Genomic DNA, 25,687 nt, shown 5'->3' with positions numbered 1-25,687 from the left:
AGTGCTATAACAAGTCTCAGTTAGCTTAATGCAGTACACGTAGCAAGTTTTTTTTTATTTTTTTAAATCATATAAATAAATTGTATAATAAAAAGAAAACAGATAGAATAGAAAAATAATAGAGCAAGCTAGTGTCAGAGGCCTATTTTTGCTTTTGTTAATTGTATAATAAATAAAAAGACCTGGCAACCATTCGCAACAACCTAGCACTGAGGCAGCAGGTTTTAAGGCATGTGGTATGCTAAGGGTTCTAGTAACACCCTAGAACAGGGGTGTCCGAACTTGGTCTTGGAGGGCCACCGTCCTGCAGAATTTAGCTCCAACTTGCCTCAACACACCTGCCTGGAAGTTTCTAATACAGAGATTATCTTACTATAGGGAGATGAGAGGCTCTGTATTACTCACTACTGGAGAAAGTGTAACGCTCAACTTGGATCACGTGTGCCTTAATAACCAATCACATTACAGCCTTGACGTCATTGAATTTCAGTCAGAGTTGTGCGACACTCAATCGGCATTTACGGATACCATAGGAATAAATGAGAAATGCCGTAAGCTGAATCCCACCTGTCGCAAAAAGTCAGTGACTTCTCTTATAAAACGGAATTTTTAATTAGTTCAATCCAAAAGTATTGTTTAGTGTAAAACATGTTGGAGATTAGCCGATAGGCTGTCGATTCATTAAATGGTGAGCTGTTTCCTCTAAAAAGCTATTTATTCAGCGTAGTGAAGCCTCTCCTCCATTGACATCCATTAAAAAAAATGGCCTCTGGTCTCCTTTCCCACGTACTGGCAAACTGGAAGCGTTAGAATTAGCCGTTACGCTTTTTTGGCTAAAGATTGCAGGCTTGCCTTCTAGTGACTTTCCCTGCATTCCATTCGGAAGGGCTCATCCCTATGCCCTAATTCCTTCAAAGGGTTTACCCTCCGAAGTGAGAGCTTCGAAGGGATGAAGGGTGTAGAGGACCAAACAACTGTTTCTTGAAGTGCCCTTCTGCGTCATCATGACGTGCACACACGGAGGTGCCGTCATCATGCAAAGAATCTGCGCAAAGGATCATGGGAACCCGAAGTGTCCATCAGTCGTACCCTTCGAAATCCTTCATTCCGAAGGGCCCTTTGAAGTGGCCAGATTTGAGCACTTCGGTTTGTAACGACCCTTCAATATGGCGGCCATGATTGTTTTCACTCCGAAGTGCCCTTCGGAGGGCGATATATCCCAGGACAGTGGCCTTGAGGAGCAGAATTGGACACCCCTGCCCAAGAAACCCTAGCATCTACACAGCAACGCACGTTTTATACAGACACCCCGAAAACTCAAACTTGTTTATAAGATGCCCCGAGCTCAAGTGTGGGTGGTATGTATCCTTGGTTCACTAGGTTACACTACAAGAGATGTGGACACAGTGCTGGAAGGCAGCAGGTTCAAAGGTCCCTAGATTTCTTTTATGGCAGCGCCTCACCCCAAAATGCTCCAGGGTGTGCCTGTCTGCAAATATGAACTTGCTCTTAATGCAAAACCAGAACTTCAGAGACTCTTGTTAGAAAAAAAAAAAACGTTTTCAATTTGTGCTCTTGTAAATGTAAAAGGAACAAAGCTGTCAAATGACTGCAAACCATCAGACATTTGCTTCACGTTCGACGCTCGCATCACCCACAGTGAAGGTTTGTGGCTTGCAGTGCCTCTCTTTCAAAAGTTGAGCAATGCCTTTGGGTAGATAATATATTTAAACACTCTGATCAACATTTTATAAGCATATAAAGCAGATAGAATAGGGAGGGTTGTCTCTCCCCTTGAGTGTCCCAGTCTATCCTCCAAGGATTTTGAGGAGTTTTTCTCTTTCTCTTCACCTCGTTCTGCTAACTGCTCGATATATCTTATCCCAGAGTTGCTCCTCCTGCTAATGAAGGCCATTTTCTCATGTGGAATGAGAGGTTACTAAGTCACCGGATCCATAAAACTGTGATGACCTGTAGAGTGTCCAATAGCAAGGTGTCCTTCCAAGAGCTGTCGCTCACTCAACATGGTCACTGGGACCCAATGAATGTGGGTCAGAGGGAAGGTTATAAATTAGTATGAAAACTCCCACTGTTCTTCCCGTCCTCCATCACAGTCTGCTTCCTTATTATCCGTACAGTGTGGCTGAACATGGAGGATTCAAATTGCTTTAGACAGTGAGTGAAATGAAAGGGAGCTTTTTCATTCCTTTGATCACAGAGCTTCACACTTCTGTATCTTTCCTCTGTTCTTTTCTTCGGGAATCGTCAGAAGAGCTGCGTGGCCCATCATGAGCTGCAAGCATCTCATCAAGAAAACATCTAAGGGCTGTAATTATTCAATCCTGCTGCTCATTAAGAAATCTTCTATTGCCCATTCTTCAGAGAGACAAAGACGGAAAGAGAGAGAAGGAAAAAGGAACAACTGTTAAGTGCGGCCTGTGCTCATCCGAAGTCATCCAAAGTTGGCACTGGAACGGTTAACCCACAATTTTATTCCCTTTGCAAACACACAATGCACATAAGATGGAAATAGAATGGTTAATTTCTATAAGAAGATTTTCAATTGACACATTAATAGTCTGTCCTAAGTCAGACTTCAAGGTATTGGGAGCTAAACCAAATGCTTTTGAACACAAAATAATCATCAGTGTATTTGAAGTTTGCCAGGTTAGTGGCATACCATTTTTTTTTATAGATATTCACAATTTTGTTAGAGTCACTTGGTAGCAATTAAACTAGATATCCATGAGCAGAATGCCATATATTATGCTTTGCTTTTGGAGTTATGTCTGTGAAATAATCAGTACAGTAATTATTACTTCTGGATGAGAAGACAGTCACATTTAATCTATGTCTATGAACATTTTGCAATATATATATATATTATTTTGTAGAGTTTTTCTCTTATTTTTTATTAATAAAGTGTAGTTATAGTATTTTTGTAATTATTGCATTTTGTTTTTTAAGCTAATTATTTTTATTGTTATTTAGAAGTCAAATTACATATTTACAATAATATACAGCAGCTCTTCCATTCACTTTTCCAATTAAAACCAAAATTATGCTATAAGTTTATCAAACTTTAACACTGCTTTCCTAACACCTACAATAGAGGGTTAAATCTGAAAACAGGAAAATCAGAGGACATACACTGTGAGTGGAAGGTTAACCAAATGGCTGATTCAGCACTGAATGTGTCCAAAAAAATGTGAGAAACTACTTTGAAATGAAACAAGCTCACCTGCTATCGAGCCCAAATTGGAGGGGAGCAAAAACCTTTTTTATGATCTGACAAATTGGAGCTTTTTGAGCGAGCACTGCTGTGTATAAAGTAATTCTTCTTGTCCCAAAATGAAAACTACGAGGGATAAAGTGAGCAATTCATGCAGAAAGCCCGTGGAAAGGGCTGTTCAGGGTAACGGGTGATGCGTCCTACAAGCGGGCCTGATCGAAACCAGTGTGATGTTTATTTATGTCCGAGTGCTGAGGGTACCATGTGAAACCTGCAATATTGAACAAACACCCTAGCCATCCAGCACGGCTCATCCTTTCAAACTGCGATAGCTGTGAGCAAAGAAGTGCAAATTCAGAGTGCAAATGTTGGCTTGTTTCTGAGAAAGAGAATAGAATGAATGAGATAGCAAAAGAACAAGAGAGATAAGGCAGAGCGAAAGAGAGAGGGGTGAAATCAGTGATTGAGATGATGGGTCCCATTAAAGAGAAATGGCGAGAAAAGACAGACTTTAAACTGACTTTGAAGCAACAGTCCTTTAAATAAATCATTTTGTGAGTCTCCCAAAATGGAGGCAGCATCCAGCACCTGCGTCTCGTTTTAATAATTCATTTCCTGTCACAACCAGACATTCCTCTAAAGCGTGTGTGCATGGTGTGTAAACTTGTTTGTGTGTGTGAGAGAAGGAGGGTGTTTATCTTTTTTTTTTATCAGGTCTTTAAAACGTAAACATTAGATTGCAGAGAGAAAAAGACTACTGCTAGCTAGATTTGCATAGGATAGACAGCTTGCACTTACAATGAACTGAAAGAAACAATGACGAGTTTGAATTCTGCAATTTAAAGTAATAAAAGAGGAATTATTAACTGAGAACATATTTAATTTCATTGGTTTAAAAAATGCCAAGGTTTCTTAGCAACAGAAATTTTTCAAAAGTATAAAGGTCAGTCTCTAGGGGAGACCGGGGCAGTTGTAACACTCAAATTATTTGAAAATAAGATAGACTGATGACATTTATTCTGCATACACTGAGTAGGGTTCTCTCTGTCTGACTGAGAAAAATTCAGTTATTATGAAATATAGTTATATATAGTTGTTACACTGTGAAACATTTTTGCAAAATAAAATAAAATCAAAATAAAACTGAGTGTGAATAAATGACAGAATTCAATTCAATGTTATAAACGAATCTTTTCCATTATATGTTTATTAATGGTGAAATTACATTATAGATATATAAATGTTTTATACAAAAAGATGGTAGCTAGATTTGTAGCATTCTGAGTGTTATGAAGGATTATTGCAGGTTACACTTGCTCCTGCATTGGATGAACCCTATTTTATCCATTCATCCATCTATACAAGCTTTCAATATCTAATATGGCCAAGAATGTGCGATTACATTGAAAATGTTTGTTTCGCTTTCCACCTATTCATCCATCTTTTTTATTCATCTGTATACCCTTAATAAGCTGCCTAGCCAGCCGACTATGAAAGGGAAGGAGAGGCGGACCGTAAAGGATAAATATGAGGAAGACATTGAGAAACTAATAGGCTGAGTTTCCTTTCTATAGCAGAGAAAACAAATGATACATTTATCAGTATATAAATAAGGGGCAGCCAAAGATCAATAGCAATATGAAACCAAGGGGGTGTGTTTATGGACCTGCCACAAAAGAGAGGGAGAGTTAAACAGAAAGCTTATATTATGAACAGAAAGTTACCAAGGCTTTCACAGGCTAACTGATTGGAGACGGCTCTTTCAACTGTTCGTTACAGGCCTACCTTATTCCCTGGCCCCAGCCCTCCATCAGAAAACAGCCTGGGGAAATGACTGAATGGGCAGTTACTAGCAGTAGAGAAAAGGGAGTGAAAGAGGGAAAGATAGAGACAGATTGAGAACTCTGAAAATAAATCAGGTATGGGGAACGGTTTGAAGTTCAGCCTAAAACCTCCCCAAGGGTTCATCTCCATCTCCAGAGTTGTGTTTGGAGTCTCCTGCTGTATCCAGGCCAGCGCTGCACACTCAAAGGACTCCATACACTCATCTGAGTGACAAACACATCCTTAAAGGGTTGAAAATTAGCTTGTGTTTTACTCACCCTCGAGGCATCCTAGATGTATATGACTTTCTTCTTTCAGACGAATCCAATCGGAGTTATATTAAAGACTGTCCTGGCAATTCCAAGCTCTATCATTGCAGTCAGCAGGTGTTGCAGTTGAACAGTCCACAAGTCATCAAATAAAGCGTGCGCATCCATAATAAAACGTCCCTCACATGGCTCCGGGGGGTGAATAAAGGCCTCCTGTAGCGAATCCATGTGTTTTTGTAAGAAAAATATCCATATTTCAAACGTTATAAACACTTTTCTGTCACTTCCGTTATCTGTCATACGCGGAAGGTGTTCCGGCGGATGATGTAGTACGTCGGCGTTGCGTGATTAGTGACGAATGTGGAGAGAGAACAAAACAAAACACCGGTCACGAATTAGAAGTACAAACTGAGGATTTGCAAAGAAAAATGACGGAAGATTTCGATATAAACCAAAAGGAGACTGGTTTTCCTTTACTAAAGTAAGGAAACTTTGCTTCCTTTGCTCCTATAAACAAACTCGCGAGACTAGCATATCTCAGAGGCTTGGACTGATGCATGCAACACCCGCTGAGTGCCATGAAACAGCTTGAAAGATCAAAGACCATTTTTAATATAACTACGACTGGATTCATCTGAAAGAAGAAAGTCATATACACCTAGGATGCTTTGAGGGTAAGTAAAACACAGTCTAATTTTCATTTTTGGGTGAACTAACCCTTTAAAGATGGAGCATGTAATGTTGATAGCTAGCGGTTGAAATGGTTTCTGCAGTTCAAATTCTCAATATTAGACGGTGTTGTTTCTCCTCACTCGACGCTCATGCGGGTTGCCAGATTGAGGACACACAACAGGAACAAGCGCAATTGACAATGAAAGGCAACAATCCACTGTAAGTTGATGAGTTGCTTTGTCCGTGTTTTATTATGCATCTGGTCATAGAGCATTTTAGGTAGGGCTGCACGATAAATCGCATGCGATGTTTTACTCGCATCTTATCAGTAAAGCCGGTTCTGTAGGCTTTACTGATAAGATGCGAGTTAAATATCGCATGCGATTTATCGTGAAGCCCTAATTTTAGGTGGATGCTGCTGAGGCTTTATAGGTCGGGTAGAATCTGCGAATATGTGTAGTGACAATGAATGTTTGTTTTATTATTAATATTTATGTATTTATGATGTGACAAAAAGGGGAAAACAGAGTTGATTGTACACTGAGTTATTTAATAATTATCACGTGACTGAGTTTTGAAACAATACAGCTCTAGCCACTAGAGAATGTGCGCACGTTGTGCTTACCTCAGACGCTAACAAGCTGCACCTGAGGAAAGCCACTGAAGTTTGCGTGTGCTTTTGTTTCTCCTGATAATTCAGGTGTTTTCATAAATACGGAAAATGTGTGTCATTATGAATGTAAAAACATGCGTGTACACATTTCCTATTTGTTGGAAAGCGAATAGCTTGTTCACAGTGGCTAATTGAGTCTTTCAGATGAAAGCAAAGGTAAAATGACAGTTGGTCTGTGTTGGGTTTGTGATTATCAATTTCCATGCTAATAATAATAAATTTATTCCAGTATGTGATAATTGAATAGAAAAATGTGTCAAGTGTGACCGTAACAATTTAAATGATACAAGATAACAGATGCATGATGATGACAAATGAGTTTAATAATTCAATTGTAACATTAAATGGTTTTATAAAAGAAGTGTTCACAGAGAAAATGAGAAAAAATGGCTGACTGAAGGAACTTTAAAGTGTATTTTGTGTCAGACTGATCAGTACACAAGCTATAATGATTAAATGTCTTAATGTATAAGAGTGATAAACAAGGAACAAGTATTTGAAGACTTTATTGTTGTGAAATAATTGAAAAAGAATGGTGAAAACACTGAAAGAGAATTCATTATTATGCTGTTGCTATGATGTTAAAGGGTTAGTTCACCCAAAAATGAAAATTAGCCCATAAATTACTCACCCTCAAGTCATCCTAGGTGTATATGACTTTCTTCTTTCAGATGAATCCAGTCGTAGTTATATTAAAAATGGTCTTTGATCTTTCAAGCTGTTTCATGGCACTCAGCGGGTGTTGCATGCATCAGTCCAAAAGCACTTAATTAAAATGCGCCCATCCATAAAAAAAAAGTGTCTCACACGGCTCCGGGGGGTGAACAAAGGCCTTCTGTAGCGAATCGATGCATTTTTGTAATAATCACTTTAATGTAGCTTGCGCTCACTGTTGTAAATGGAAGCAGCTCCGGGCTGATGATGTATGAGGTCATATACACCTAGGATGACTTGAGGGTGAGTAATTTATGGGCTAATTTTCATTTTTGGGTGAACTAACCCTTTAATGTTAATAAAGAGACGCTACAAGCTGTGCCTGAGGAAAACCACTGAAGTTTGCATGTGCTTTTGTTTCTCCTGAAAATTCAGGTACTTTTAATCTGTTTACGTGTTCCACTCCCGGGACCTGTAACAATTGCACACATCATACACAGCTTCTTCACTGGATGCAGAAATTTTACACTGTATACGGAAGCTTAACACTGCAAGAACAACCTTTATACTACATTAGGACACCTTAAAAAGGCACAAGAACCCTCACACTGCATAAAGATACATTGATTTCAGAACCATTACACCCCACAAGAAACCTTCACACAAACAACTTCTGAACTTTCAAACAGCACAAAGAGCCTTTACACTGCATGATGAACCTTCTAACTGCACAAATTAACTTCAAACGGGCATTAAGGTCCTTTAAGAGGAACTTTTAAAATATATGTAAAGAATTTTTACACAAACAGCAAACTTGTAGAACTCTGCAAACAAACTTTTCACTGCATAACGGAACTTTACACAGAATGAGGACACTTTACAGGGCATGAAGACAAACATTTACACAGCATGACATACAATTAAATATAGAACAAATAATAAATAAAGAATCTTCACATTACATGAAGAAATGTTATACTGCATGAACTTTTCATAGAAAAAAAGAACCCTTCACACTGTATGCAAAGAATCTTTACACTAGACAAATAAACTTTACACAACACACTTGTAGAACTCTGCAAACTTTACACTGCATAAAGGACACATTTACAGGGCATTAAGACCAGACATTTCACTGCATGATATACACAGCATATATACATGATCTATATATAACATATACATGTTATATTGCATAAAGAACTCAAACTCTCCAAACCAACCTCCAAACAAACCAACACAGCAATAAGAATGTTTGCATAACCGAAGAACTGCATCAAAAGCCCATATACCTCAAACAAGCAGTTTGGGCTGCTCTGCAAAAAACTTACTTAAAAATCTTCAGCTGATTTATGGGAAGGGCAGCAGTGCTCACCTTCAGAGTTCAGACTTCATAGACTATATAAAGTGGATTGCCATAAAATTCAACGAGCTGTAATGAGGCCGAAATGAGATCATGATTTATTCAATCTCTTGCTGTACTTTAAAGCCATATTTTTCAATAAACGCATTACTCTATGAAGCTTACTATTGCATAATGAAATACTACTTTGCTCACTTCTTTAAAACCACTGCTGTTTTGAGCTAGTTCGGGTAAAGTGTTTTTATACAGGTAACATTTCAGGGTCAGAATCAAGGTTCTGTTTACAGCACATTCAGTGTGCTTTAATGCAAAGCTTTGGACACAAGATCATCCTTTTTAGCTGCAAGTATATCACAAACACACACATACTTACACAACCTTGAAGTACTACACAGACGATAATCTAAGCTAAGATGAAATAAGCAACGATTTATGTGGCTCGTTGCACATTGCAGCATATGAGGAAAAGATAGATACTGTGCAAACCCAAACCTTTCACACACTGGCCAATCAATGAGAACAATGTGCAGCTAACAAATCCTTTCATAATAGGCTGATTTAAGAAAGCAATCAATCTTGCTGACCAATTCAAATTCTCAAATGTGTGGATATATAATTTTTATCATTTAATTTCTACATCTGTCATTTTTGGATAGAGGATAAATGCATTGATGCACAACTGCATGTTGAATTATTTGTCTAGCTGTACGTTTTTGCTTTCAGTTACTCATTCAGGAGCACATTTGTTTGCATTTTGTTTTGTGGTTTCACTAGACTGGATTGAAAAGCAATTGATTGAACGTGGGTCTGCCATAACAAATTCAGATCGCCACTCATTATAACAAGCAAAATTAAGACTCCTCCTCGAACAATGGAGATGCTTATTTTGTATTAGACACATGCTTGCAACAAGTAATTTCATAAAGTGGTGGGGGAAAATCTGCCATTGAAACATATGGTGATGAAAAAATGATAATGAGATGTGGATCGAATGCTTTGTTAAGGGGCAAACTTGAGGTCATGGACCAGCCCAGACTTTAACCTACTACACACCATCCAATTTTTGTCAAACTTTCCAGAAATGATTGGGCTCGACCATTGAAAGGCATGGGCTCTGTGAAGAACTCTGTGTCCTGCACAAGCCTCCCTTGACCCCCGTACTGAAGCTCGTCCGAGTTCAATTTGATCTTATATCTGATACAAAACATGATCAAGGAACTGTAAGGAGACTCTAGCGAAATGCTCGTTGGTCTTGTGACATTTATCTCTCTCTTATACTCTCCCTCTCTCTTGTCAAGAGTAGCTAAGGGACAGATGGTTGGTCGGATAATGATAAACGCATGAGATGTGATGGATGGCTGTGCTGTTGGGTAACAGCTCAAGACAAGAGGGAAGCACCAGAGAAATGACACGCAACACATTGATCTCTATCTACATCTCTGAGGTGAGACAATGCACATTTGCAGTCACGAGAGACCTCTAATCAATGATACATGTTTGAGAGAGAAACTGAAGAATAATAAAAGTGTTTCTAAAAAAAGAGAAAGAAAGTTTATTTGTAGATAAATGTATCACCGTATCCACAAAAATATAAAGAAGCACAACTGTTTTCAACATTTATAATAAGAATGTTTTTTTTTTTAAATCACCAAAATCAGCATGTTATAATAATTCCTGAGGAACCATGTAAAAATTTAGATTTGTTATCAAGGTAATAAATTACATTTTAAAATATATTAAAATAGAAAATGTCAATATATTTAATTTATTTTTTAAATAAATGTAGTTATTTTAAATAGCATTAATATTTAACTGTATTACTGTGGTTTTGATATCAATCATAAGAAAAAAAACAATTTGGCATATACACTGCCTGGCCAAAACAAAAAAAAAAAGTTGCCATTTCGTTGGACCGCCTTTATCGATAACATTGTGTTCTTTTGTTGTGGAATTGTTTCAACAACATTATGCAACATCACAACATTTATTTCCATTAAGAGTTATATTAATTTTTGTCTGAGATCTTGTATTGACAATGGGCGAGTTGAACCACTCAGTGAAGTCGACTCCAGCACATCCTGACTTTCAGTAGGGTTAAGCGCAGGATTCTGTGGTGGCCAAATCATACATGAAACTGATTCCTCATGCTTACTGAACCACTATTTCCCAATTTGGGTCCAGTGAATCCTGACATTGTCATCCTGGAATATGGACATGTGTACGTCTTCCAATATGGTTGTTTAAGAAATGAAAAGCTATAGGGTTAAAAGAATTGTTGCAAAACATATAACATACCAGAAATATATTAATCACTGCAATAATGATGCAATTCCAGACTCTTCAGTATTTACTTATTTAAATCCAAATGGAGACTTTTTTTTTTTTTTTTTGGCCAGGCAGTTTATCTGTGTCTTTTTTAAAGATTAAGCATATACTTCAAATTTTGACTTATGAAGATTCACATGAATGCTAAACAAATGATACTGGAAGCACATTAGTCACTGTGTGTTCTGCAGCAATTTTGATGATAAATACCAGCTTGTGACCTTGTAATCATGTTACACGTAACTGAATCATCAGTGTCTCAGTGTTTAGTGGATCAAGACCCCTGCTAGTGCCCAAATTCATGTGCACCATACTGATTCACATCACAGGTAAATGGCAGGAAGAGTTGAAGCGTTGATTGCCAGTAAGTATATGTTATGTGTCACAGGGACATTTATAATTATATAGTGACTAATCCATCTGAGTCTTTAGTCAAGAATTTGTGTCTAAGGAACATATCTCACCCTTGCCTTCCCGTGGAGGCCCTCAGGCAATCCTCTAGGCCCCCCGCTAGCAAATGTAATCATTAGCTACAACATAATTTACCCCCTATCAGAGCTGTGTTAGTTTGTATGTGTGTGTGTTCACAGCCAGACCAGTGAACAGGCTCCACACGGAGAGGAGAGAAGCTGGGGAGAACTCACTTACTCTAAAATAATACTACTAAACTAATTCAAATACTACAGGTTAGTGGATTCTTATTATCAAACATCCTAAATGTAACAGTCACATAAAGTGGTTGAAACACTGCATCATGCAAATGAAGTAACACTTCAGATTGGTAAGTGCAAACTTTTTTGGTGCGAACAAATTTCAGCTAAACGAGTGATGAAAATGCATGCATACATCTGAACAGAAAAGTCCTGAAGGCCAAAGAGGAAAAATTAATTGGCTTATCTTACATTAATATTATATATTTTATGCTGCATCTAACACAATAAGACAGAGAAAATATATATTTTTCCTGCATAATTTCGCAATATTTCTGCATATATTTCCGATGCCTGCAAGGGTAATGCATTAAACATATTTTTTCAGGCTTACAATTAACATACAGTTTACTTTTTTCGGTCATAAGGTGCCCTGAAGGTCAGTGTCAAAAAAAATAAAAAAATAAAATAAATAAATAAAATAAAATAAGACATAGGCAGTCACTAACTGTTAACAATTAGCATACATAATCTAATCAGAATCGATACTGTGAAATGCTACAACTGAACAATTATTTCTGACATTTGACTGCTGCTAAAGAGGACGTCTTAAAACGTAATAAAAAACATTTGACAATGACTGGATGAATATATTCTGTGCCTTCACAGACTTACAATTCAGCACCCACATTTAAATAGGTTGTTTGCACATGACGTCACCGATGACGCGCGAGTGAATTCTGACAGTCACCCTGTATCTATTTATATATTTCTTTATTAATATTTTAATATATTATTATCTTATATTAACCATTTGCACACACGAGCATTATCCGGCTTCGCTCCTCCCGACCGCAGACGCAGGTTTACAAGTCACTTTTCCCAGCGTTTTTCAGTCAAATTCTTGAATTTTCCCCCCTTACGAGCAACACATTTTTGTACACGATAAAAGCTCCTTGTGGTTTCTCGGTTTGTCCGATTTGAACATCCATAAACAATGCAAAACACTGGCATTTTGAGTTTCTGCTAGTGATTTCTATGGAGAAAAATCACTTCCTGCCCTCCATCTGCATTTCGCGCGTCATCAGAATCACGTGATTGCAAACAACCTATTAGCGGTTCTCGACTGGTGAGTTTCATATGACGATGCTTGTAAAAGCTGCCAGCTGCTGTAGGGATTTAGAGAAAGTCAAACATGTTTTTTTAATTGTGAGCTGGATAAGAAGGGCAGGTGGCAACCTTATTCTTATTAAACCAGAAAATCTCTACTTCCAAAAATGATGGATCAGCTCCAGACCTTCCTTCCTCACTCCCAAGAGGTGTATTCCTGTCCTCCTTCAACAAACAAACAAAACCTCACAGAGGAGAGGAAAAAACATCAGGTTCAGGAATTGGCAAGCACATCATTTTGGAGAGAAATTATATCTGCTGACTTGCCGTGATAGTTTTAAAATCGGCAATAAAAATGCCATGGCTCTGTGTAAAATTGGGGATTTGAGAGGGATTGTGATTGAATCTAGTAAACAGACAACAATGGCGTGCGCATGAGCAGAACCGCACCCTCCCAAGCACTGCCTGATTTTCCCAGAATTTCTTCGGGGAGGCTGGTGTTAAGGCAATCTCTCTACTCTTTAGATTTCAGTCTTTTTTCCTGCATTTCCAAATCCTTTTCTGCTCAATCTATTTTTCTTGCCTTTTCTTCTTTTCCCCGGGTTGTTTGGAAGGTGGCTAATTTCTCTTAGAGATACACCCCGTTAGTACTGAACAGAGGGTGATAGTTTCCACCGGGCTCCTCTGCTTTTCTCAGAAGGATTGAGCGACTTTTGGAGCAGGAATCGGGTCTCTGCACCACAGGAAGCACTCTGGGAATCAACACGGCCGTGGGTCGTTCACCTAAACTCCTTGAACTGTTGAAAATCGAATATCCTAAATCTAAAATCTATACCCGCATGACATTCTCTCACTCTCTCTCTTTATCTGCTTGGGAAGTTTTCTCTCATTTTCTAATTTCAAACACACCTTATCCTTTCTCTCAAGCCAATTCGCCCTTTTTATTTAGCTTCTAAAGACTTTTTTGCCTACTTTAATTCAGCCCTTAAATCGCCTCTGTTGAAATGCTGAAAAGGTAGCTCTCATTTCATAAGATTCATGTCTGCTTTCATCTCAGTGTAGATAAACAATTTAGTAACTTTCATTCTTTGGCTACACAAATGATGTCTGTGTACCCACCTTGTGTTCACTGTGTGAATGAGATTAGTGTTTGAATCTTATGAAAGTATCTACAGCTTTAATCAATCACCATTAAATCAACATTAGACAATCCAATCAATCTCTCCACTTTGTTTTGAGGCCAACTGTTGTTTATCAAAGGCTATGTTTAGAATGGAATACAAGTGTACTGCTACACACAGGGTATTGACTACTGTTTGTTATAATACATTTGAATGATGTGTTTTAAAATGCAGTACATGAGCACCTAAGGGGACATGCTGATGGAAAAAAATAATATGAGATGGGAGGAAAAATTTTACTTCAATGTTTTTGCATTCACTCACAAAACTTCTGCATTCTCTCACAAAAAATAGTGTTCCCCAAGTATTGTGTTGCTCCAAGAAATTTTAAATTTGCTCACAAAACACTTGCATTCCCTTGCAAAATTTGTCTTTCTTTGCCTCCAAAAAAATCAGTACTGTTCAGTTCACCCAAGAAACTTTGCGTTTTCCTTCCACCACATGTTATTTCCATCACAAAAGTTTTGAGAGTGGATGCAAAAGCATTGAAATATAATTTTCTATTTTTTCCCCTTTACTATCACATGACATGACCATTTTTTAAAACTGTTTTAAAAATAATAAAATAATATTTAATAAATGGTTATTTTGCATTATTAACTCTTTCAAAAATATCTATTTTTACCACATATGGGCGAAAAACTAAATATAAGCAGTTCACACTCTGAAATGTATTACAGAAACAAGTTTGGCAGGAAAATATTTATAATTTGAATCTCCTACTGATACCATTGTTGACTATTCTGAATAAAACGCAAAAATCTTCCAAGTATTTTAATTCAGTATTCCAACAATCTAAGCTGCATTTTTAGCTTTACAGTTCTCAACATTTTAAGAGAAAGAAAAATTTCAGCATCCTTGTAAATGCAAAAGTGGGTATTGAGGTCAAATATGTTTAATTAAACAACAGAGCCCCATTTTGTAAATCACGGATACACTAAATGCTTCTAAATGAAACTGCTGATTCATGAATGCTGCTTTGAGTTGAATATACTGAACTTTCATCCTTTAAAGCAGGGGTGTCAAGAACTCTGCAGAGTTTAGATTCAACCCTAATTAAACACACCTGATTCAACTAATCAAGTCCTTCTGGCTTATTTGAAAACTACATGGTATGTGTGTTGGAGCAGGGTTGGAACAAAACTCTGCAGGGCTCTGGCCCTCCAGGAATAGAGTTTGACACCCCTGCTTTAAAGGGTCATGAAACACCAAACTACTTTTTCTTAGATTTTAGCAGAGCTGTTTGTGTTGCACATCATAGAAGACAATTTTATCATCCATTGATTTTAAGTGTTTGAGAAAACGGATTAATTTTTAGCTTTTTTGCCGTATTTTCATCTTCCGAGTTTAAAATCTACATCGTGTTGACATCACAGTTTGTGACGTGGCAAAGGACTATAGTACTTCGATGACGCTCATCAGTGTCTTATAATTATTCATGAGACTGCGCGTTCTTATCCTATGAGAAGACCCTTCATTTAATTATTCACAGCAGCATGTGTGACAGACGCTTCAGACTGTGAGATTGCGTACAATGTTATAATGATGGGAAGTTCGGATCATTTCACTGATTTGGATCTTTGAATCTCGTTCATCAAAATGAACAAATCTTTTTTCAAGTCATTTCATTAATTTAGTTTATTTCAGCTGAATATAATTAAAATGTTACATGTTAATAGTAAAATTCCACAACACATCCATTTACAAGACGTTGCTCAAATTCCACAACACATCTGCTTACATTTCGAATAAGAAGAAATCTATAATGCAACCAAGGCCAAATTATGAGAAACAGAAATGATTAATTCATTTTTTCAGGTTATGCAGTCTGTTAGTTTCCCTCACCTCCCGATCTGAGTTGCTCGTTCTTTTGTCACATCACATCCCCATAAACTGAAGCTATGCAGTCTCTACCAGAAACAGAACTGATTAGTTCACCTCTCGAATCTTTGGGTTTGAGTAGTTCGTTCAGCTAAATCTATGCAGTCTGTACCGGAAACAGAATCGATTAGTTCATTTCTCAAGTCTCCGGGTTTGAGTCGTTCGTTCTTTGATCACGTGCCCGCTTCCCGGCTAAGTATCTTACAACAAACACAAACATTACATATTATCAACTGTATGTTGTTATTATATGTAGGTATCTTTGCTTTATCAAAGTGAATTTTCCTCATCATATGGATAAAGTTTAAAGCAGGGGTGTCAAACTCAATTCCTGGAGGGCCGGAGCCCTGCAGAGTTTAGATTCAACCCTAATTAAACACACCTGATCCAACTAATCAAGTCCTTCAGGCTTATTTGAAAACGACATGGTATGTGTGTTGGAGCAGGGTTGGAACAAAACTCTGCAGGGCTCCGGCCCTCCAGGAACTGAGTTTGACACCCCTGGTTTAAAGCATTAACCAACTCTTTAATAATAATTACCACATTCAACCATCATGACAGAAATTCACAAATGTATAAACTGTAAGAAACAAAAAGCTACAATTTGAGACCAGAAACGCATCACATAACTGCAAATGTGTTTGTAAGGATGGTTGGGAATTATTAACTAATGTGACAAAAGAACGAACGGCTCGGATCCAAAGACTCGGGAGGTGAACTAATCATTTCTCTTTCTGGTACAGACTAGCGATGGGAATTTCGGATCATTTGACTGACTCTGATCTTTTAATCTCATTCAGCAAAATGAACAAATCTTTTATTAAGTAATTTCGTTCATTTTAGCAGAATATAATTATGTTACATGTTAATATCCAAATTCCCCAACACATCTAATTCTGCAAACATTGATCACATTTAGACATTTAGGGTCTCAAGGGGTTAATCTTATTTTGTGTAAATGTGTCTTAATTTTATAATAATGAGTTAAAAATACATACAAAAGCACAGCAAGAGAATGAGACTGAGCCCAAGGCACTAAAAGCAGAGATTACAGCATGTATTTATCAAAGTAATTAATGCTATTGTTTCAGTTTACTGCCTTTAAACCGGTTTGAACGGCAGTCATTGAACGTCCCTCATGCGTGCCCTACGAATATGTAACATTATACAATCTGTAGCCTTTCACCTCAACTTGGTGCATTAGTCTTCATGAATAATGCAGAGAAAAGTTTCCCAAGTGTGCACTAAGTCCCACCGTCCTGGATGTACAGCTCTCTGAAACTTTCCTGAAGATGGTCCTTTCTCCAGCACTCCAATCGATCTGAAGATAACCTGCCCCCGGAAACGTTTTAACTGGGGAACCCTTAAGTCTGAAATAGACCTGACTGCACTCCCTAGACTTCTCTCTGCAGGGATAAAGTTTGGAGGACTTCTTTCGTTATATGCTTTTCTGAGTGTGGTTACACTTGGTAAATGTGACTTACAAAAGCAAACAAAGTTTGTTGAGAAATCATGAACAAAGCATGCATGTGAACCCAATAGGAACACTGCAAAGTATATATAAAAAAAAAAATAATAATAAAAAATATATTTGTAAAAATATTTTCATTTTTATTTAATAATAACTATATAACAGTATTTTATTTAATTAACTGTATTTTATCTCGGTGTCCAGTAAAAATAAATAAAATAAAAATGTATAAGTAAATAACAACTAACTAAATAAATAACTAAAGTATTACAATAAAAAAAATATATATAAATAAATAATTATTAAATATCTGCATTATCAGTATTTAATTTAAGTAACAGTATTTTTGTCATGGTGTCCAGTACGAAAAGTATAAAATAAAAAATAAAATAAATAAAAAAAAAAGTAAAAAGCAACAACTAAATAAATAATACAAAAACAAATAAATAAACAAACAGACAAACACATTTTCACTGGTGGGAAAAATATATATATATATATACAACAGTTCTTTCTGGTCCTCAAATCTGATTGGCTGAAAGGAGTACGATATTCTAGTGATGTTTAACAAACTGTTTAACCGTTTGTATCACTCCGTTTGTATTTATCACAGCGAGTGTCATGGCGGCGGATGCCCAAATCCACTATATAATTTTATAAATAATACTGGTTTTGTGTCACAGAATGTAGTTTTATACATTTTTAGGTGAGAATGTACTTGTTTAGACTTCAAATATGCAGTTTGTTAATAAAGATAACGCCTTTTAAATGTTTGCTGAAGTTGTTGTCCATCGTGTACGGCTGCTGTCCATTATGTGAACACTTTTGAAGCTAGCATAGCATGTAAAGCTGAAATGATTAATGTAGCCTATCTATCGACAAATATTGAACTTAAATATTGAATTTTCATATGGTAAATACACACTTGGACGTCTATATGTGGCAAAAAAAAACCCATTTAGGACGGCATATCTTAATATGTGTGCTACATTTCGGACCTTGGTCTAAATCCAAATTGTCAACAGTCTTTACAAGTCTTTTTTTCAATGGACAAACGATACTCCTAGACATATAACATCATAACACTACCGAATGTGTTCATTTTGTTGTTTTAGGTTAGAAGCCAATGGGAAGAATTGCCATCAGACTAACCCCACAGCTGACAACCAGAGACGCGCGCTTTAACGCACACAAAAACACACACACACACACACACACACACACACACACACACACACACACACACACACACACACACAAAGATGGGTAGTGACTGATTACACGTAATCTGGATTACATAATCAGATTCCAAAAAATAAGTACTTGTAATTAGATTAAATTGCATTTTAAAAAATTACACAGAAAACTGAGAGGCCACACAGCATTTGACCACTGGATTTAGAAAAATCATTTCAATTTTAAGAAGTGTTTTCTCAACATTTCAACATTGCATCAACTACTGATGAAAAACATTAATGTTTATTTGTATTTTCACTCAGTAGGTTATTTAACCATGTATTACTGGCGTGGGAAGACTTTTGTCTTTCAAACACATTCAGATTACATTTATTGCAGCGTTTCACAAACTTCTTTTGTCAGCAAAACCTCTTTCACCCAATATATTTACTTGAACTACCCTTGAGATTTTAAGGTAATAAGTTCATAATTAAGTAACACATTTGCATGCTCACGGTTCTCTGACTCTAAACATGATGACATGCAGATAAACAAATTAAATATTTCAATTTTTTTATTAAAGGGGTCATGCTATTTTAAAGATCATTATTTGGTGTATTTGGTGTAACAGAATATGTTGACATGCTTTAATGTTCAAAAAACACATTATATTTCAAATACTGTACATTATTGTAGGTCCTCTATGCCCCGCCTCTCTCAAACGCTTCGTTTTCTAGAAAGTCCCTCCTTCCGACAAGCGCAGTCTGCTCTGATTGGCCAGCTGACCCAGTGCATTGTGATTGGCCGAACACCACAAGCACGCATTGGAAATGTAACGCCCCTTACCATAATCGCGAGCTTCAGCTTTCAAAGTAAATATCAAGACACAGTCGCGTGACAGACACAGTGATGATGCAGTACACAAGCCGCGGTTAAGACAGCTGACGTGCTATGATTTCTGACAGGCAGTTCACTCTCCTGTGATGTGACCCTGTTCCCCTCGCACACACACACACGACGCGTTACTCTGCACTGCGCAAAACTCCGCATTTGAACAGTCAATAGCAAATACTTAAACTAATAACAAAACATACTACTGAAACCACGCCTTCTTTCTTTGCGTGCACATTTGGGCGGCATTATGTTAATATTTCCACATAGTGAGGTAGATATGTGGGGGCGTGTTAGAACGAGCCGTTTTAGGAGGGCGTGGTTGACTCTTAACTTTTATAAAGAATATCTCTTTGGATTTGAGACTTTAGTCTTTGCAACTTACAGATCTTACAGAGAAAGGAAAAATTGAAATCGCATCATATGACCCCTTTAAGTGTTTTTTTTAATTCATGTTATTTTAAAATGATTTATTTTAATTTGACTTTTTTAGGATTTAATTAATTATTAGCTTTTCCTTAAACTCACAAACCCTGGGGGACCTTCGCAGAGGCCATTTAGGGGACCTTCTGGGGACCTTTTTTTGTTAGCTATGGTTAGTCTTTGATCTCATTAATCTATTATTTGTTCCAGAGCAAATAGTTTTAGCTGAGGTCAAAATCTCATCATGTTATATTTTATATAACTTTAAAGCTGTATAGGCTATCAGAGTGCTGCCTTTATCCTTTTGACTGAATTGCCTAGCAACTTTTATGATGGCTGTCGTTGTTGTTTGCTAAATATTTTTATTCAATAAATAATATTTTATATAAATAACAGTAGTATTTAGTATTGGGAAACAGTGTGTGTGTTCATTGTTCCGATATTAGATGGTGACAAGAGACTATTTTTATGAGTGAGTCAGCAGTAAAGGATAGTACTACAAATATATCACTTTCCTCAGCAGACATTCAAACTAATGTGTTATTGTGAATATGAGATTGAGCTGAAGAATGAATGCTGCATCAGATTCAGGTAATCACACATGCTTAGTCCATCTCTCGCTCATAATACTCTACATAATACAGTGAGCTTTTAACCCTCTAAGCGCCAAAGTCTGTTTAAAATAAAATAGGCTGTAGATCCTAATATGGTGCAATATCTCATTTGTATTCCCTACCACTAGATGGCAGACATGTAGTACTTCGATTCTAGACCAAAATGATGTTCAAGTTCAAGTTCAAGTCTGCTTTATTGTCAATTCTTCCACATGTACAGCACATACACACAGAGAATTGAAATTGCGTTACTCTCAGACCCTTGGTGCATACAGATAACACTAACAGTAGAACATAAATACAGATATACAGATTAAGTATAAAATACAACTATACAAATATACAAATAAGGTAAAATGTAAAAAAATATATAAAAAAATAAAAAAAAATATATATAAAGCAGCACACGGCACATGGCAGATAGAGTGCAAACCAGTGAAGTAAACAACAGTGCAGATATAATGATTTGTAGTGCAAAAAGAGCTTATTTAGACTGATTTAAAGTGACTGTGTGTGTGTATTTGGGAGGGGGGAGTGGGATTTATCACTGTATAGTATAGTAATATAGTAATAATTTAGTACTTTCTCCTGTTTTATTGTTGGTTTCCTCTTTTCTGATCATTTGGAATGAGGATAAAAAGACAAAAAAAAAACATGCACAAGTTCAAACATCAATTCAATATCTACTATTTCCTGAATATTATGAAATTCAAGATGGCCGCCCCTGATGACGTCGTAATATGCAAATTAGATGAGTATATTTACACCCCACATAAACTTTCGGTCATGCCCAACATTTTTTTAATTTACAGTAGATCTCTATCTTTAAGCCCTTTCAAGCCACAAGCTTTTGAAATCTTGATGTCAAAATCCAGCATTTTTTCCAAAAAACCCTGGCGCCTAAAGGGTTAATACAGTAATACAATAAGCTTTCAATTAAGCAACTCACTGTTCCTTCGTTACTAGTTCTAAAGTGACGTATTCAAATTAGTAATGGAGGCTTAAGCTCAGCTGTAAAATTGTCAAGATTTGAATCCGTGGCCGCACAAAAGAGGGTTTTTAAAGTTGTTTTAAAAGTTGTTTTTTAAAGTCGTGCCATCAAACTCGTAGCAGTGCGATATGGCTGTATAAAAGCACGCTGTGATTACCTATTGCCGAATCACAGCCATGCCATTATACAGCCATATCACACTGCCACAAGTGTGATATTGCTCATATATATATATATACTGTATATGAAAAAATATTAGCCAATGGGTTAAGAAAAAACATATTATAGCAACATGGGCTTAACCAGTGGAATGAGTTGGGGCCAGGACTATCTGTCCAAACAATGGAGGGTACTTCCTTTTTTGAAAACAAATTGTATTTTGCCATTCTTTTTGGTGTCACCGATGGAGCAAAAACAGCTTATCTCTGGTCTTTCCGAGAGGCTTTGTTGATTTTATGCGATTCATTCGATCTCTCCTATGGGAAAACCATCATCCCCACATACCCTTCCAGTATTGTGACTATTCCAACCCGTCCAGCATCAGAAAGCATGGCTGTGATCAGGCACGTGCACAGGTAGGGCTCAACCTGTGGTTCCTTGTCAGCTAGGTAAAATATATTTCTAAGAAAATTCTTCTTTGATTTATGATGGTTATCTGCTGATACACTTAATTTATTAACATTTAATCATATTATATATGGTCACACTCACAGCATGGTTAATGTTTACGATGTTAATATGCATATTTGCTAGCTAGCTAATTTTTGAATGTAGTATTCTATACTCTCCGCTTATCATTAAGATGTAACCAGTAAAAAAAAAGGGGGGGTGCCCTTTTTCAGTTTCAGCACATGCCCCTCAAAAGGTCTGTGCACGGCCCTGGCTGTTATCACCTATCAGAAGGCGGCATGAGCCAGCCGCGTTCTTATCGACCCGCCCGATTGGCTGAACGTCCCCTCTGCACTTCATGGCCCTGGAGACCAGAAGGATCGATATTCTTCCACGAGGAGAAATGATTGATCATCCTCCAAGACCCCGTCCCTGCCTCCCCCAAAACAAAACATTCCAGTGGAGGAGAAATCTGGCATAATGATCAGCTTTAAGTGATTAGTAACGGCTCCAGCCAGTCAGCAGCACAGCTATGGGAACAAGGGACGGCAGATATGAAACAATACCAGACCTTCATATAAGGCGTGTGTGTGCCTCTATATTACGCATGAGATATAATGAGGATGTGACTCACAGCAAAATGTGTTTTTCAAAGAGAAATCAAGCTGACATCCTGGTGGGATTCACACTTCAACATCTACAGTATCAGCTCTGAGAGTCAGAGACACAGGACAGGCCATCGAGAGAAAGAGAATGGTACAAATCTACTGGCAGGTAAAAAAAAAAAGCAAAAGCACAAGGCACTTGAATATCAATGAGTGTCATTTTAAACTCTAAATTTAGGTTTATGGCCTCGGGGTGGGAACAGAGGAAATGTTTTTTTCACAAAGCCCACAATGGCTCTGGTTAAAGGCGATGTTTTAATGAGAAGAATACACTAGCAAACACAAAATGAGATGTTCGGGGAGGCGCAAACGGCCGTATTTACCGTTCTATCCACTGGTCCCACACTTCTATCACCCTCGTCTCTCATCTTCAAAGCCCAATGGCTGGTGGCATGGAAAGAGGGCTCCCCCCTCGTGAGCAAGACACAGAAAGGGCAGCGGCAGGGTCTGGAGGAAGCCTAAGTGGCACTGGTTGTAGGGTGTCTTTATTCCCCACCAAGCGGGCTCGCTGCCTGGGCCGTGATTAAATAGAGGCCCTGGTGGGAGGCCTTCAGCTGGATCTCCGGTAGCTCCCTGCAGCCCTTGTTCTCTGAAGAGGAGGCTAGGGGGTATGAGCGGAGTTGCAGGGTGGGCGAGGGCCTCTGCTCTGGGTTTGGTATAATGAGAGGATGATCGTTTGAGTCTGGAGCTGCTGGAGTGTGCATTAGCAACATGGTTCAAACTAGCTGTTCAGCATGTGTAGCTCTGTGCCTTGCAGAGGTGTTTATTACTTGACAGTGAGGCATTTAACATTGAGCTTGGTAAAGCTGATTTGGCAAGACGAAAAAACCTGTGCTGAAAATGTTATATATATATATATACACTGGTTAAGATACTGACAAGACTTTAGAATAGTTAAGTAAATTATGGATTAATTTAATAAAAAAAATACAGGAAAAACAGTAATATTGTTAAATATTATTACAATTTAAAATAACTGCTGTCTATTTAAATATATTTTAAATTTTAATGTATTCCTATGATGGCAAAGCTGAATTTTCAGCAGCCATTACCCCAGTCTTCAGTGTCACATGATTCTTCAGAAATCGTTATAATATGCTGATTTTTATTATTATCGATGTTGAACAGTTTTTGAAGCTTAATGTTAACATGGAAACCATAAAAAATGAACATGTTTATTCAGCAAAGACACTTTAAGTTGATCCAAAGTAACTGTAAATACAATTATGTTACAAACAATTTCTATTTCAAACAAATACTGTTCTTTCTATTTCTGAAAATTCTGAAAAAAAAAAACATTAACACAGTTTCCACAAAAATATTTGCCATCAAAGAAATAAATTACATTGTAAAAAATATATAAAATTAGAAAATAGTTGTTTTAAATTGTAATAATATAATATTATAGCATAATATTGCTATGAATGAACATTATGAACTAATTCATACATTTACAACAAAGACAAAAATACTGATTAAAAAAATAAAAATCTAGGATTTCATCATGTACAAAACTGAAAAAGGATATTGTCGTTACCTCTTTCACTTGGCTTCAAGCACCAAGATTCTCTTAGCATCAGCTGCAACCTTGTAATGCACACATACTGTTTGTCTTTTTACTTATTTATCAAACCGTTGCCTGACAAAGTGTGCCTCCTAAGCAGTTGTTGACTATCAGAGACAAGTAGCGTCCCTGTCCGCTTCCCTTGACTGTGAAAGAGGCAAACTAAGAGCAAAAACACAATAAATGAAATATAAATGTGGAAAGAGGTACGAGGAAAGGTCTGGAGATATACTCCTACAGCACTTTATCGATCGCATTTTCTTTCCCAGAAGCATGGAGACTGCAGAAGACCCCTTGCAGAAACTCAAGCCTCCCCCAACATAGAGCTCCGTTCTTGGGGGCAAAATAAATAGATCCCACCCCATCTGAGGCAGCCTGCCGGGGTCTGTCTGACACCACAATTTGTTTTATTGATCTGAGGTATAGATGCATCCATTTCGATGGGCTCACAAACAAGATTCTGATGCTTCCAGCGACTCACACACAAGCTCAGACTCTTGACAAGATACAAACAAGAGACTTGAAAATGAATGAAGACTAGAATGAAACTAATTATGCAGATTTATGCAGTAAAGTGGGGTCCATAAGTCTGAGACCATTTATTTTGCATTTTCATTATATTTTATATTGCCAGCAGCATAATAATTTGAGTGAAAAGATGAACTTCTAAATGTACATGCATTTCTCAATATATAATATTTAATAATAAAATATTTGTTTTGTGCCCCATTTGCCTTTATTAATATTATTATTGTTTTTATTATTAGAGCAAAATGGGGATAAACCTATATACTACTAAGCCAAATACTATTTAAAAATATTTTGTAAAATAATAACATTAAAGGGGTCATCGGATGCCCATTTTCCACAAGTTGATATGATTCTTTAGGGTCTTAATGAAAAGTCTATAACATACTTTGGTTAAAATTTCTCAATGGTAGTGTAAAAAACACCTTTTTTTATCCTGCCAAAATCAGCTCTGTTTTCAGCAAATCATTCTAGTCCATGTTGCTTTAAATGCTAATGAGCTCTTCTGACCCCGCCCCTCTCTTCCGTGGGGTGACGAGCAGACTGTAAACTTCAGCCACGAAACTTGCTAACTAGCACATATTAGGAAAGGCGTTTTGCAAAGATTCATAAAAAACCCTTATACTCGCTTCTTCTGTAGATGAAGCTGGATCACGAATGATTCACGCGAACATAGACGCATTTAGGCAGATCGGGATCGGCGCATTCCCTTCAGAAATGAAAGTAACGTTAATCCACTGCGTCTTCAGCGGCTCAGATGTCGGGAGAAAATGACGACTGCTATGTTCATTATTACATCCAACAACAAAGCACCTCAGTCGCTTAATTGGAGACATTCTTGTCTTCCCCTGCACCAGAGTCGACACAATGGCGTACTGATGACAGCTCACTCAGGGCGGGTCTTAAGGTAAGACGGCCTTG

At 37.3% G+C, this 25,687-nt stretch overlaps 1 pseudogene; it reads right to left on the bottom strand.

Moving 5' to 3' along the window:
• Positions 1-25,687, bottom strand: part of LOC107701085 (1,4-alpha-glucan-branching enzyme-like) — a 145,657-nt pseudogene that overhangs the window by 5,104 nt on the left and 114,866 nt on the right.

Source organism: Sinocyclocheilus anshuiensis, unplaced genomic scaffold, assembly GCF_001515605.1.
Source record: "Sinocyclocheilus anshuiensis isolate Anshui unplaced genomic scaffold, SAMN03320099.WGS_v1.1 scaffold907, whole genome shotgun sequence".
In the NCBI taxonomy this organism is placed as follows: domain Eukaryota; kingdom Metazoa; phylum Chordata; class Actinopteri; order Cypriniformes; family Cyprinidae; genus Sinocyclocheilus; species Sinocyclocheilus anshuiensis.
The sequence above is the reverse complement of the archived record's forward strand: the minus strand, read 5'-3'. Positions and strand labels throughout refer to the sequence as shown.